The sequence below is a fragment of the Anarrhichthys ocellatus genome, unplaced genomic scaffold, assembly GCF_004355925.1.
Source record: "Anarrhichthys ocellatus isolate YVR2014 unplaced genomic scaffold, GSC_Weel_1.0 scaffold20, whole genome shotgun sequence".
NCBI lineage: Eukaryota > Metazoa > Chordata > Actinopteri > Perciformes > Anarhichadidae > Anarrhichthys > Anarrhichthys ocellatus.
This window is the reverse complement of record NW_022280050.1, coordinates 2,405,887-2,416,116: the sequence shown is the minus strand read 5'-3', so window position 1 is coordinate 2,416,116 and position 10,230 is coordinate 2,405,887.

Here is a 10,230-nt window from a genome sequence, read left to right as displayed (position 1 = left end):
TCTGCCCTATATGTATCAACTGGCTCATCATATGCATATTGAAACCCCAAACTACTTATTTATGTTACACAATCTGACTCGGTATGTAATCTAGTTTTGACCTCCTGTGGACTAATCATTTTTACGATGACAATGCTTAGCCTCATGGGTGAGTGTCATTACAGTCAACCACCCTTCATCTAATAGTATGCTACACAGACAATTGAATGAGTTGATGGAAAAAAACTTCTGAAAACATATCTAAACAGTGCCCTATGTTACTGATCCGATATCCCAACTCTTTTCCAAAACTTAAAACCTGCATGTGATAGTTATTGGTGTGAACCAAGGGCTGAAAACAGGTGAAAAGGGAAGACTCATTCACCTGAACAGTGCAACACTCGTGAAGGAATTCTATAGCATAAACAGTAATGTCAAACCCTGCCGCAAATGTTATGATGAATTCCCCGCTTCGCATGTGAAGAAAATAATCAAGAAAAATCCTCCTTCCTCACTTCCTCATATTAAAATGTTCGGGTACTTTTTTTGCCTCTCTCTCTCTTTTTTTCTCTCGTCACTCTCATTACTCACATAATTCTGTTACCTAGCCCCAAGATGAGACATCAATTCTTCTGCCACTGAGAATTGCAAATTAGCTTTGAGTTAGCTCTTGAGGAGATGGGAGGAGACAGGAGTGGGAGGTGGAGAAGAAATAAGCTGATGAGTATGTCGGAATTATCCCTTATTAACAGTGGGAGAGAAACAGTGCTGGAATTTTTTTGAGACTATAGGTGACAAATTGGGGTGTTTTAATGTCATGAATGACGATTTGCATCAGAGCAGCGAGCTGTGTTGGCTTCATTCCAGTGTGGTCCGGGTCTCGCGGACCAGGCTCCAGCCAGGGAGAAATTAGCATGCCACCGAGACTCAAACTGGCTTGCAAGGTCAGTTGAATGGAAAATAATGAGCAATGAGCTAAACATAGGGGAAATTAGACCAACCTGTCTGCTAAGCGTAAAGCAGAGATGTTATACATAAACATGTTAAAACACACTGATCCTTTAGTAAAGCACTCTGGCTATGTATGCATGCTTTGTCAAACATTGCCTCCTTTTGATATTTGAACATTTTCCCTCATACTCTTACACAAAGGCCAGACAGGGACAGATTAAATTTCAAGCATTAATAAATATTGTGAAACGGTCACCTTTCCATCTGTTATTTGTGCACCCTCTAAAAGTAATTACATAGAATGTTGTCGGCAAAGCTTTCGTTGTCTAAACAGCATATCTCCCCGAGCTCATTTCATATACACCTGAGGACTGTACAGAGGTAAACAGGTGAAGTACACAAGGATAGAGAGAAACAAAATCAGACTGCTTGCACACAGTCACACAGACTTATTTAAAGGTATTCATTATAAATTGTGAAAAACGGTTTCAGTTTTGTTGACATTTTTGGACAAATATATAAGGTTCTGGATTTAGTCACATTTGATATTTTCTTATCAAATGGCTGTATTACATTACAAAAATACCTTTACATGAAAGCAATATTCATAATACTTTATAACAAGGATATTAGTATTTTGTGAGTGCTCATGCCTATAATTATACACTGCTATAAGCAGATGAAACATTTTAAGCATATGTATGATGCATAGACATTGGCATAAGGTGTTACCAATATTTTTGCTATGCTAATATGAGTCATATTATTAATTGACAGACATTTTCCTTTTATCTTGGGTCTTACAGCAATTATCCCTTTTTATAGAAAGAAATACCATTGTACAAACATTCAAAGCTTTTAACACCAGAGGAGTAAGGTATGTAAAAACATGTGTTATCGCAGTGCCGTGGAATTAAACCTCATGAACTAATAGGCATTTATGCATGCATTATGAATGACACAATAAGCTGCGTCTTCCCTGCAGCACAGGATCGCGTGCTTGCCTCCTTTTAGGAGAGGCAACAGAAAGAGGTCAAATGTGACATCAGGGGAAGGCAAGTGATGGCACTGAAGCACCACACTGCACTTTGAAGAGAGACAGAGAGCGAGAGAGAAATTTCTCTTGGGAATGATTTTGAAGGCCAGGTGGTTATCTTGTGTTGTAACTTTAGAGCCAGGTTATCTTGGCTGTTCTCACCAGGGAAGTTTTCTTCTACAATAGAATTTGGTACCGTCTCTGAAAAACAAAGCACTGGTCATTAGCATTTAAGAAATCTAATTTTGCCATTTGTGAAGATTTTTTTTATTTCTTTGATATTTTTTTCGGAATTTATTGATATATTTCGGAGTAGCCTGTGAAAGGCTAGTTAATATTTATACTATACTATCTTATACATTGGCTATTATAATTTCTCATAGACCAAACAGAAATGAATCATCACAGTCATCACTAATCACAATCCCTTTCTTGTGGTCATAGCAAATGGTAGTATGCAATGCTTGCACCGCTGTACTGTTTAAGGTTGACCAACTGGCTTCCCAGAGCTCAAAATTTGACTAGGAAACTATTTTCCCATTTATAGCTGCAAGGTAAAAGCAGTTGAGATACAGATCATTTACCCCATAATAAGACAGTTTGACCGCCCAAATGAATCCTACAGTATGTTCAGGTTTCTATTACATTCATATTCATTTGTAAATGAAATAGCTGTTGAGATGAGTAAAGCTATTGAGGAGCTGAGTCTGTGAATTGAGTTGACTGGCGGAAATGTCTGCCTTTCACTCAAATAATATTCATCTCCATGCTCTCAGCCGTCAGGGTGTTTGTTTGCTGTTCCCCAACAGGTTTCTACTCACACTCTAAGGAAACCTGCTTCTGTTTACTCTATTTCAACTGTATTATACAGTTGGCAAAGCTTTTGAAGGGCTTTAATTTTGAAATGCTACATCAGAATGTCCTGGTACACTCTGAGTGACACCTTGAGGTGGTCTGGTATTAACCTGTTGTGAAATGATTTTGTAACTATGCACAATTCCCTCTAAAATCTAATCTGAAATTAGACAAATTGTCTCATGAATGTGATTTGAAGTTAGCTCATGAATGAGGAGTCGAGCACAAACTTTTTTAAAGTTTGTGCTCAACTCCTGAAATTGTGTGTGTGTACTCCTAGCACTCCATAGCACATTTGTTTCAAGTTTGGTGGCTGTAGCTTGTTCCTTTGGTATAGCTGTCATAGACTCCCATTGCTTTGAGCTGGGGGCGTGGCCAAGCACAGGATAAGGGTTAGGGTTAGGGTTAGGGTTAGGTTGATAGGAAGGTCCTAGAGCCTTGGGAGTGGGCTCTACCCCCACTAAAGCGGTCATTGCGGTTTGATGGTTATCAGTCCCGAGTGTCTAGGACTTTGGGAAGAGGGTACGGGGGTAATAACCACCTGAAATTAGACAAATTGTCTCATGAATGTGATTTGAAGTTAGCTCATTAATGAGATTTTGAAGGGCTTTAATTTTGAAAAGCTACATCAGAATGTCCTGGTTTTCTCAGAGTGACACCTTGAGGTGGTCTGCTATTAACCTATTGTGAAATGATTTTGTAACTATGCACCATTCCCTCTAAAATCTAATCTGAAATTAGACAAATTGTCTCATGAATGTGATTTGAAGTTAGCTCATGAATGAGGAGTCTAGCACAAACTTTTTTAGGAGTCTGGTATCCTGCACTCATGTATTCATGGTATTAATTTGTACCGTATGTAGACATATTGTTCACAATCTATGAGTTCCAGCTTGCACCCAAAGGCCTGTATGGTTTTTTTTTACTGGTGATCTTTGTCCTTGCCTGTGTGTTAAGGCTAGCTTCTCTGTCTGATGCTACTTTATGTTATGTTAACATTGATCCAATAAAATATACTTGCTTTGAGTTTTGTCTCGAGTTTTATCCTTTCAAGCTAGTAAATCTGTGATCATCCGTCTGCAAAGTTTAGTGAAATGAAAAACAATACATTTACATGATTGTCAAAACACTAGGTTTGTGAGACGGTACACAGTGCTAGGTGTTTTATTGATAGAATGAAACTGTGCATTTTGTGGTTTTGCAGTTACTGACCCATTACTTTACCCTTGGGTGAACCTGCACACATTGGAGCAATAAATTAGAGGCAGAGTCTTGAAGAGATGATACCTTGGATGACTTTTTCACTGATGGACTGGAACAATATTTCTCCACTGTTAAACTCAAATAAATTTACCGTCCTGAAAGCTCCAATCAGGGTGTCTTGTTTGCAGTTGCAAAGTAATTTGCATGGAGCAAAGTTGCTTTTCTTATAACCAACATATAAACTGGTATAGCATCACTTCAAAAACACTAATTAATCTCAATACTAATATTACTGATCCTACATGCAGGCCGAGGTGAAACGATTAAAGACTCTGTATATGTACACTTTGTGACAAATTTGAAAGGCTGCATGAAATATCCACTATGGGGTTGTGTAGTGTTTTTTTGACACAGGATTGCAGTTTAAAAGCCTGAGCCATCTGCGCCAAGGTCTAATGTGAAGCAGCTTGTCGTAAACTCTTTGTTGGCCTCACAGTCCAGGAACCATGAGGCTAATAACATCGCTGTTGTTAAAATTTACTGTGTTTCTACTCGCCAGAGTCAGATCCCTCATTGATCAGAGTAAATCAACTCGCACCAAACCGTAAAACATCATCTCAGAGTGATACCACTAATGATCTGCCCCAACAGACGACACCCGCTGTCTGGAGGGTTGCTGCTGTATCAAAGCCATGCTGTCTGTCTCCTCTACTCCCATGGCCTCATCATACTTCATCTAATAATGGGAATTTACTGCGGGTCTTTTTTTTTGTCTTGCTCACTTGGCGAGATAAACAGGCGATTGATGAATCTAGCGTAATGCACAGGCTTACGGGCACAGACAGCACACAGCCCACAGTAAATATGTGCAGACAGGATCGGATTTCAGCATTAGCTGTGAGGAGATGCATTTATTTGCCTCTCACCCAGACTCATAACAGCACTGAGTCTCAATTACCACGTCTGAGAGGTGCAGATAATACATGCAAACGGCACCACTCCCAGCCATTACCAGCACATATATACAGTTTGCTTTTCACACTGTCTGTCTGAACTGCACTTCATTTAACGATGTTTGTAACATCTGCAGTATAGGGATTATTCTCGCAATGATGAGTGAGTGTGTGTGGTTGCTACATGTGCTTGACCATGTGTGTTTACATATGCCAAGGTACCCAGTCAATACATGGAGAAATAAAAGGATCATATGGTCTGGCTCTCTGCTAGAAAATGTCATTGATCACTATCACATCATTTAAATGGGTCTACTCCAGACGAGAGTCCATGTGTAATGAAGTAGCATGCTCCAACTACAGTTTTACATGTCACGATTTATTTTTATTTATGGGGCATTGATAATTAATGAGGGCTACTAAGTTACAGAAATTACATTTTTTTACATTTTGGCCTTGGGATTCTCACTGCATCCCAAGGTAGTACTACATAAAAACTCTACTCGGGTTCCATAGACCGTTTTTGCAAAAGGAAAGTGACAACGTTACAACACAAGAGAGAGGCCTTGCATAGCCAAGAAGCTTAAAACTTTAATTATTTGGCTCATACATTGAGCAAGTAAGTCGGTCTAAAAACAATTGAATAAAGCACAGAAAGATTTTCAAATGTCACATACCCTCGTTTTAATTGTCAGCATTGAGACCTTAAACAAAAGCATCTTGACTTGCCATTTCTAAATTGTAGACCTAAAATAACTGTGAATTGAGACTCAACTTGAGCATGCCCTTTAAAAGGACCTGAGATTGCACTAAGACTTGATATAAGACTTTCTCTGTCAAAATTGAAACATGACTTATCTGATGATTTAAGACTTGACCTGGAGACTTACTCTCATAGACTTGAGACTTGACCTGGACATGCCCCAACAGCTCTCACAGGAATTGCAGGGAACATCATGATACTGTAACTTTATACCGCCTCAACTTCACGGAGTTCTCATTCCTTAGATACCCAGACTCTGCGTTAAGCACCAGGAGAAGGCCCTGCTAAGCCAGGAGCTTAGCCGCAGTGCAGTGCTTGCAGCCTGGGTACACTGTCAGACCCCTCCTCACTCCTCCGCCCACTGGATGTCAACCCTGAATTGTGTTTTGATGTTTCTTCAGACCTACAATTGAGCTCCATTCTCAGCAGCCAAAACAGACATTTGTCAATTCATATGCATCAGGGCACTTTTTTTCTCCCTCTCATCCGCCGCCACTTTCTCTCTCAGCTGTGCCTTCCCCAGTTTTAACTCTGCCACTGCACTCAGTAACATCAACCAGTATGAGGATATGAGTGGCCACGAGCCCCCCTGCTGCGAGCGGTGTCACATGTGATTACCATTATTTATAAAACTCACTCAGGCTTGGTTGCGTAGTCGGCCTCTCCCGGCCCTTGGCCCTGCACACTACAGTCAATATTTGCACGCAATCCTGAACTGTTGAGAGTTTCCATGGTGGTGAGAGCCTCCATTACATGAAATATTCAGGGCGCGCGGAGACTCCCGTGAGGCCCAGCGCAGGGTTTTTACTCCGATTTGATTATACGACATGATTTTTTCATGAGCTATGACAGTCCTGTTGAATTAGAGTCAGCTCTGAATCCTTGTGATAGTCACGGAAGCCAGGGAGGAGGAGGAGGCTGTCCTATTCCCTTAGTCCATCTTTAACTCTCCCTGTGTGAATAAGGGGAGAACAAATGTACCCCCCCCCCCCTAAAAAAAAAACGAGGATGCCTTATAGAAAACACAAGATATACTGTACATCATGTGGACACATGCTTGGTATTATATAATGACATCATGTCATAGATAAAAGATCATACCAGTACCAAATCCCTTTTGCTCTTTCTCCAGGTGTTACAGATATCAAAGTTTTTAGACTGATGTTGGCCGTGTCCACAAATTGGTTCTGATATTCAGTTTTTCTTGCGTCATGTTGAAGTCTCTGAAAGAGCTATTAGAGGGTGGGACAGTACAACTCAAAAAAACAATATTAAGAAATCAAAAATTGTCATGATCATAGCTATATTAATTAAACAACCACCAATAGTTGTATGTAAACCAGTACAAATATAACAATACTGTCAGTTTAGGGTATATCGTCATCATAGTCAGTATTCAGTATTGATCAGTCTCACAGTGAATATGTTACCAAATGAACTCCACCACATGAAGAAATGAAAGGAATAGATAGAGATAGCATGTTAACTCCGTCCAAATGCATGTTTTGGTCTAGTCAAGATACTATAAGGTGTTGCAGAAATGTAAAATTGGTCAGGAATTTTCACTCAAATCTGCTCCTCTCATAATTTAGAAAAGTCCTATAATGAATTGAGTTGCGATGGTTTACTCGGAAAAAAGTTTTGGGAAACACTGCTCTAAGCTGTGCAGGATATCAAGGACTCAATGTTGGTTAAAATGGTCAGCTTGAGACCTTGAGTACAAGAATACCTAAGTGAGTGTGAATGAGAGAGAGAGAAAGGGGTAATGCATTATAAGCTATTTGAGGATAACAGTGGTGCCACAGACAGTTATGGTATACTGAGCGTAAAATGATCATTAGGGGCTTCTAATGGCAAAATCAGTCATGCTACCACACACAAACACAGACTGTGTTAAGGTAACTTAACGCTGTGTTGTTGCTGTGTGATAATGTTATGCTCTGTTACAAAATTATATATTCTTCTGTTGTGGAGAAGCAGAACCTGACATGTTTGAAACACTCAAAATAGAAACGCAATGTTTGAAATATAATTAAACATTTATCATTGACTTATTAAAATAATCTATTTTACCTACCGCTAAAGCTACAAATCATGCACCATTTGACTGGTTTGATGAATAGATTCCAGTGTTAATCACATCACATGAGACAATATGTGAGAATCAATTCCTGCAGATGTCTGTAGGATAGCAGAAAGAGTTGGATAGAGGGGTTGCTTCCAGCTTTCTTTTATTGACCAATATGTTACATGATAGTTAGAAGTTGATGTTAATGCTTGTTGATGGATTTTGTATAATTGCACACTTTATATATACTATATATTATAGTTAAAATAGCATACTTTTTACATTATGACATTATCCGTCAAAATGATTATCATCAGTTTTGAAAACAAATGACCCACCTGAAAGGGGCAACGTTATTAGTAAAACTTATTGATACAATATCAGTCACAATATTTTATCACATTATTGATCAAGGTATAAAAAGATTGGGTTTTGTTCCATTTTTGATTAAATTCAGTGCAAATTTGATAATTTTTCAGGTGTTATTATATTTTTTGTAAATGTTTACATCAATAGGTGCTAATCCACTTTTTTTTAGATTTCCAAAATTTGGACCGAAATACCTTGAGAAAAGGTTATCTTAACATTCAGCATGTTTGTCAGCGGTGAAGAGTTTCTGTGATATTCTCAGACACTGATACTGACAGTCAAGGTCATTCTCAACACATGCCTTTGGTCCACTGCACCAGATGATTGTCAGCTGAGTCCAACATTGTCGATTTGGTCTTTTGATTCACACAAACACGTATTTAAACACGCACACATACATGCTCACACACGCAGAGTGAGAGTGAGAGATTGTTGGCTCCTGGCTTTGACAGACTGAATCCTGGCTTTCCAAACAGGGACCTGTTTATGTGTGACCCAGCTTGAAACGATTTGATTGGTCAGGGCCCACCAACGTGCACAGAATGATAGCAGGGGGGGGTTAGACACACACACACACACACACACACACACACACACATACTTCCCTCTTTCATTGCCAGGCTAATTGCTTTCCTTAGCTCCATGCATGCTTTAGCGACACCAGCTTACTTTTCTAATAACGGCATACATTAATGTAGGATAGAGCTCGATTCTTTTTATATCCATAATAGGAACTTTTAACTTCTGATGAATGTAGCATATTCTATAATGTGAGCATGTTATTAGAGTTTTCCTTGATGATAATAACTTTTGCATAAATTCAAATGATTTTAAGTGAGGAAAAAATATATATATTACTGCCAGAAGTGGATCAGACGTATTGAAAATAACCGTTCTGCACTAAAGAGCTGCGTGATTAATTGTCAGTGTAATTGTAAAAAAAATTGTATCTGTAGTTTTATAGTTTTTGTAGAATGCCAGCTTGACTAGAGCACAGTCCTTTTAATTGCCATCTTCAGGGCTATCATCAATATTATTCATAACTGTGATTTTCATGCTGCTAGAGTGGCCTATTAATCTATTATACAACTGCAGTGACGTATTTGCTCTAGAATTGTTTTTGCTATCAAATATCTTAAATCCAGGTCTGCAACAATCATCTTATTACAAGATAATAATAATAGGATGATCTTAAATGTCACTCTACCCAACTCCAGCACTTCTGATGCTTGGTCAGTGCCCTTTGGTGTCTGGTATAGATGCGCCGCACTTTCAGCTAACTCCAATGTATAGCAAAGCAGCCTCATAAGTAGACACTTGGAGCGACTGGTGAATTCAAGAGTGACACAAGGCAGGCGGGAGGATAGACAAACACAGGGCTTTCTTTCAGCTAAAACTAAAAGTAAACGTTAACATTTTGTCACGTCAGTCATGAGGTCAGTCGTTGGTGACATGAGTCAATAGTGTCATTAGTGTCATTAGTGACATGACTGACGTGAGTCGCTAGTCACGGCACTCGTTTGTCACTCTGAAGTGACATGAGCCGTTAGTCAGTCAAGTTAACATCAGGGGCTTCTTTGGGTTTACAGACTGGAAAGTTCTGGTTTTGAAAGTGCTGTTCTGGATTTTGGCCTGCAAAACCTGCAGATGGAGCATTTTGATAAACCAGGTCGGACAGTGTGAGGAGATATTCATATTCAAAATATGTATTTTCCAAACTATAACTAAATGCATATACCAAAAGCAAACTTCACCATACAATTGGGAAAAAAATAAATGTTTTCTAAATACATGTTTGATGCTAAAATATTGGGAATGTATAGTTACTTAAAAAAACAGTAATTCAATTATTGTATCATAATATTCACATTTGTTGGGTTGTTAATTTGTCTCATATTGGTTGCTCTCTGACTTTGGGAGAGATGGATTGAAAATGTGCATTTTTTCGGTATATCTCACAAAACACTTGCACACAGGAAATACACTATATGCATATTTATATTGACCGTCTAGCCGTTCTTTGCGGGCCATCACAAATCTATGATTCTTCTTG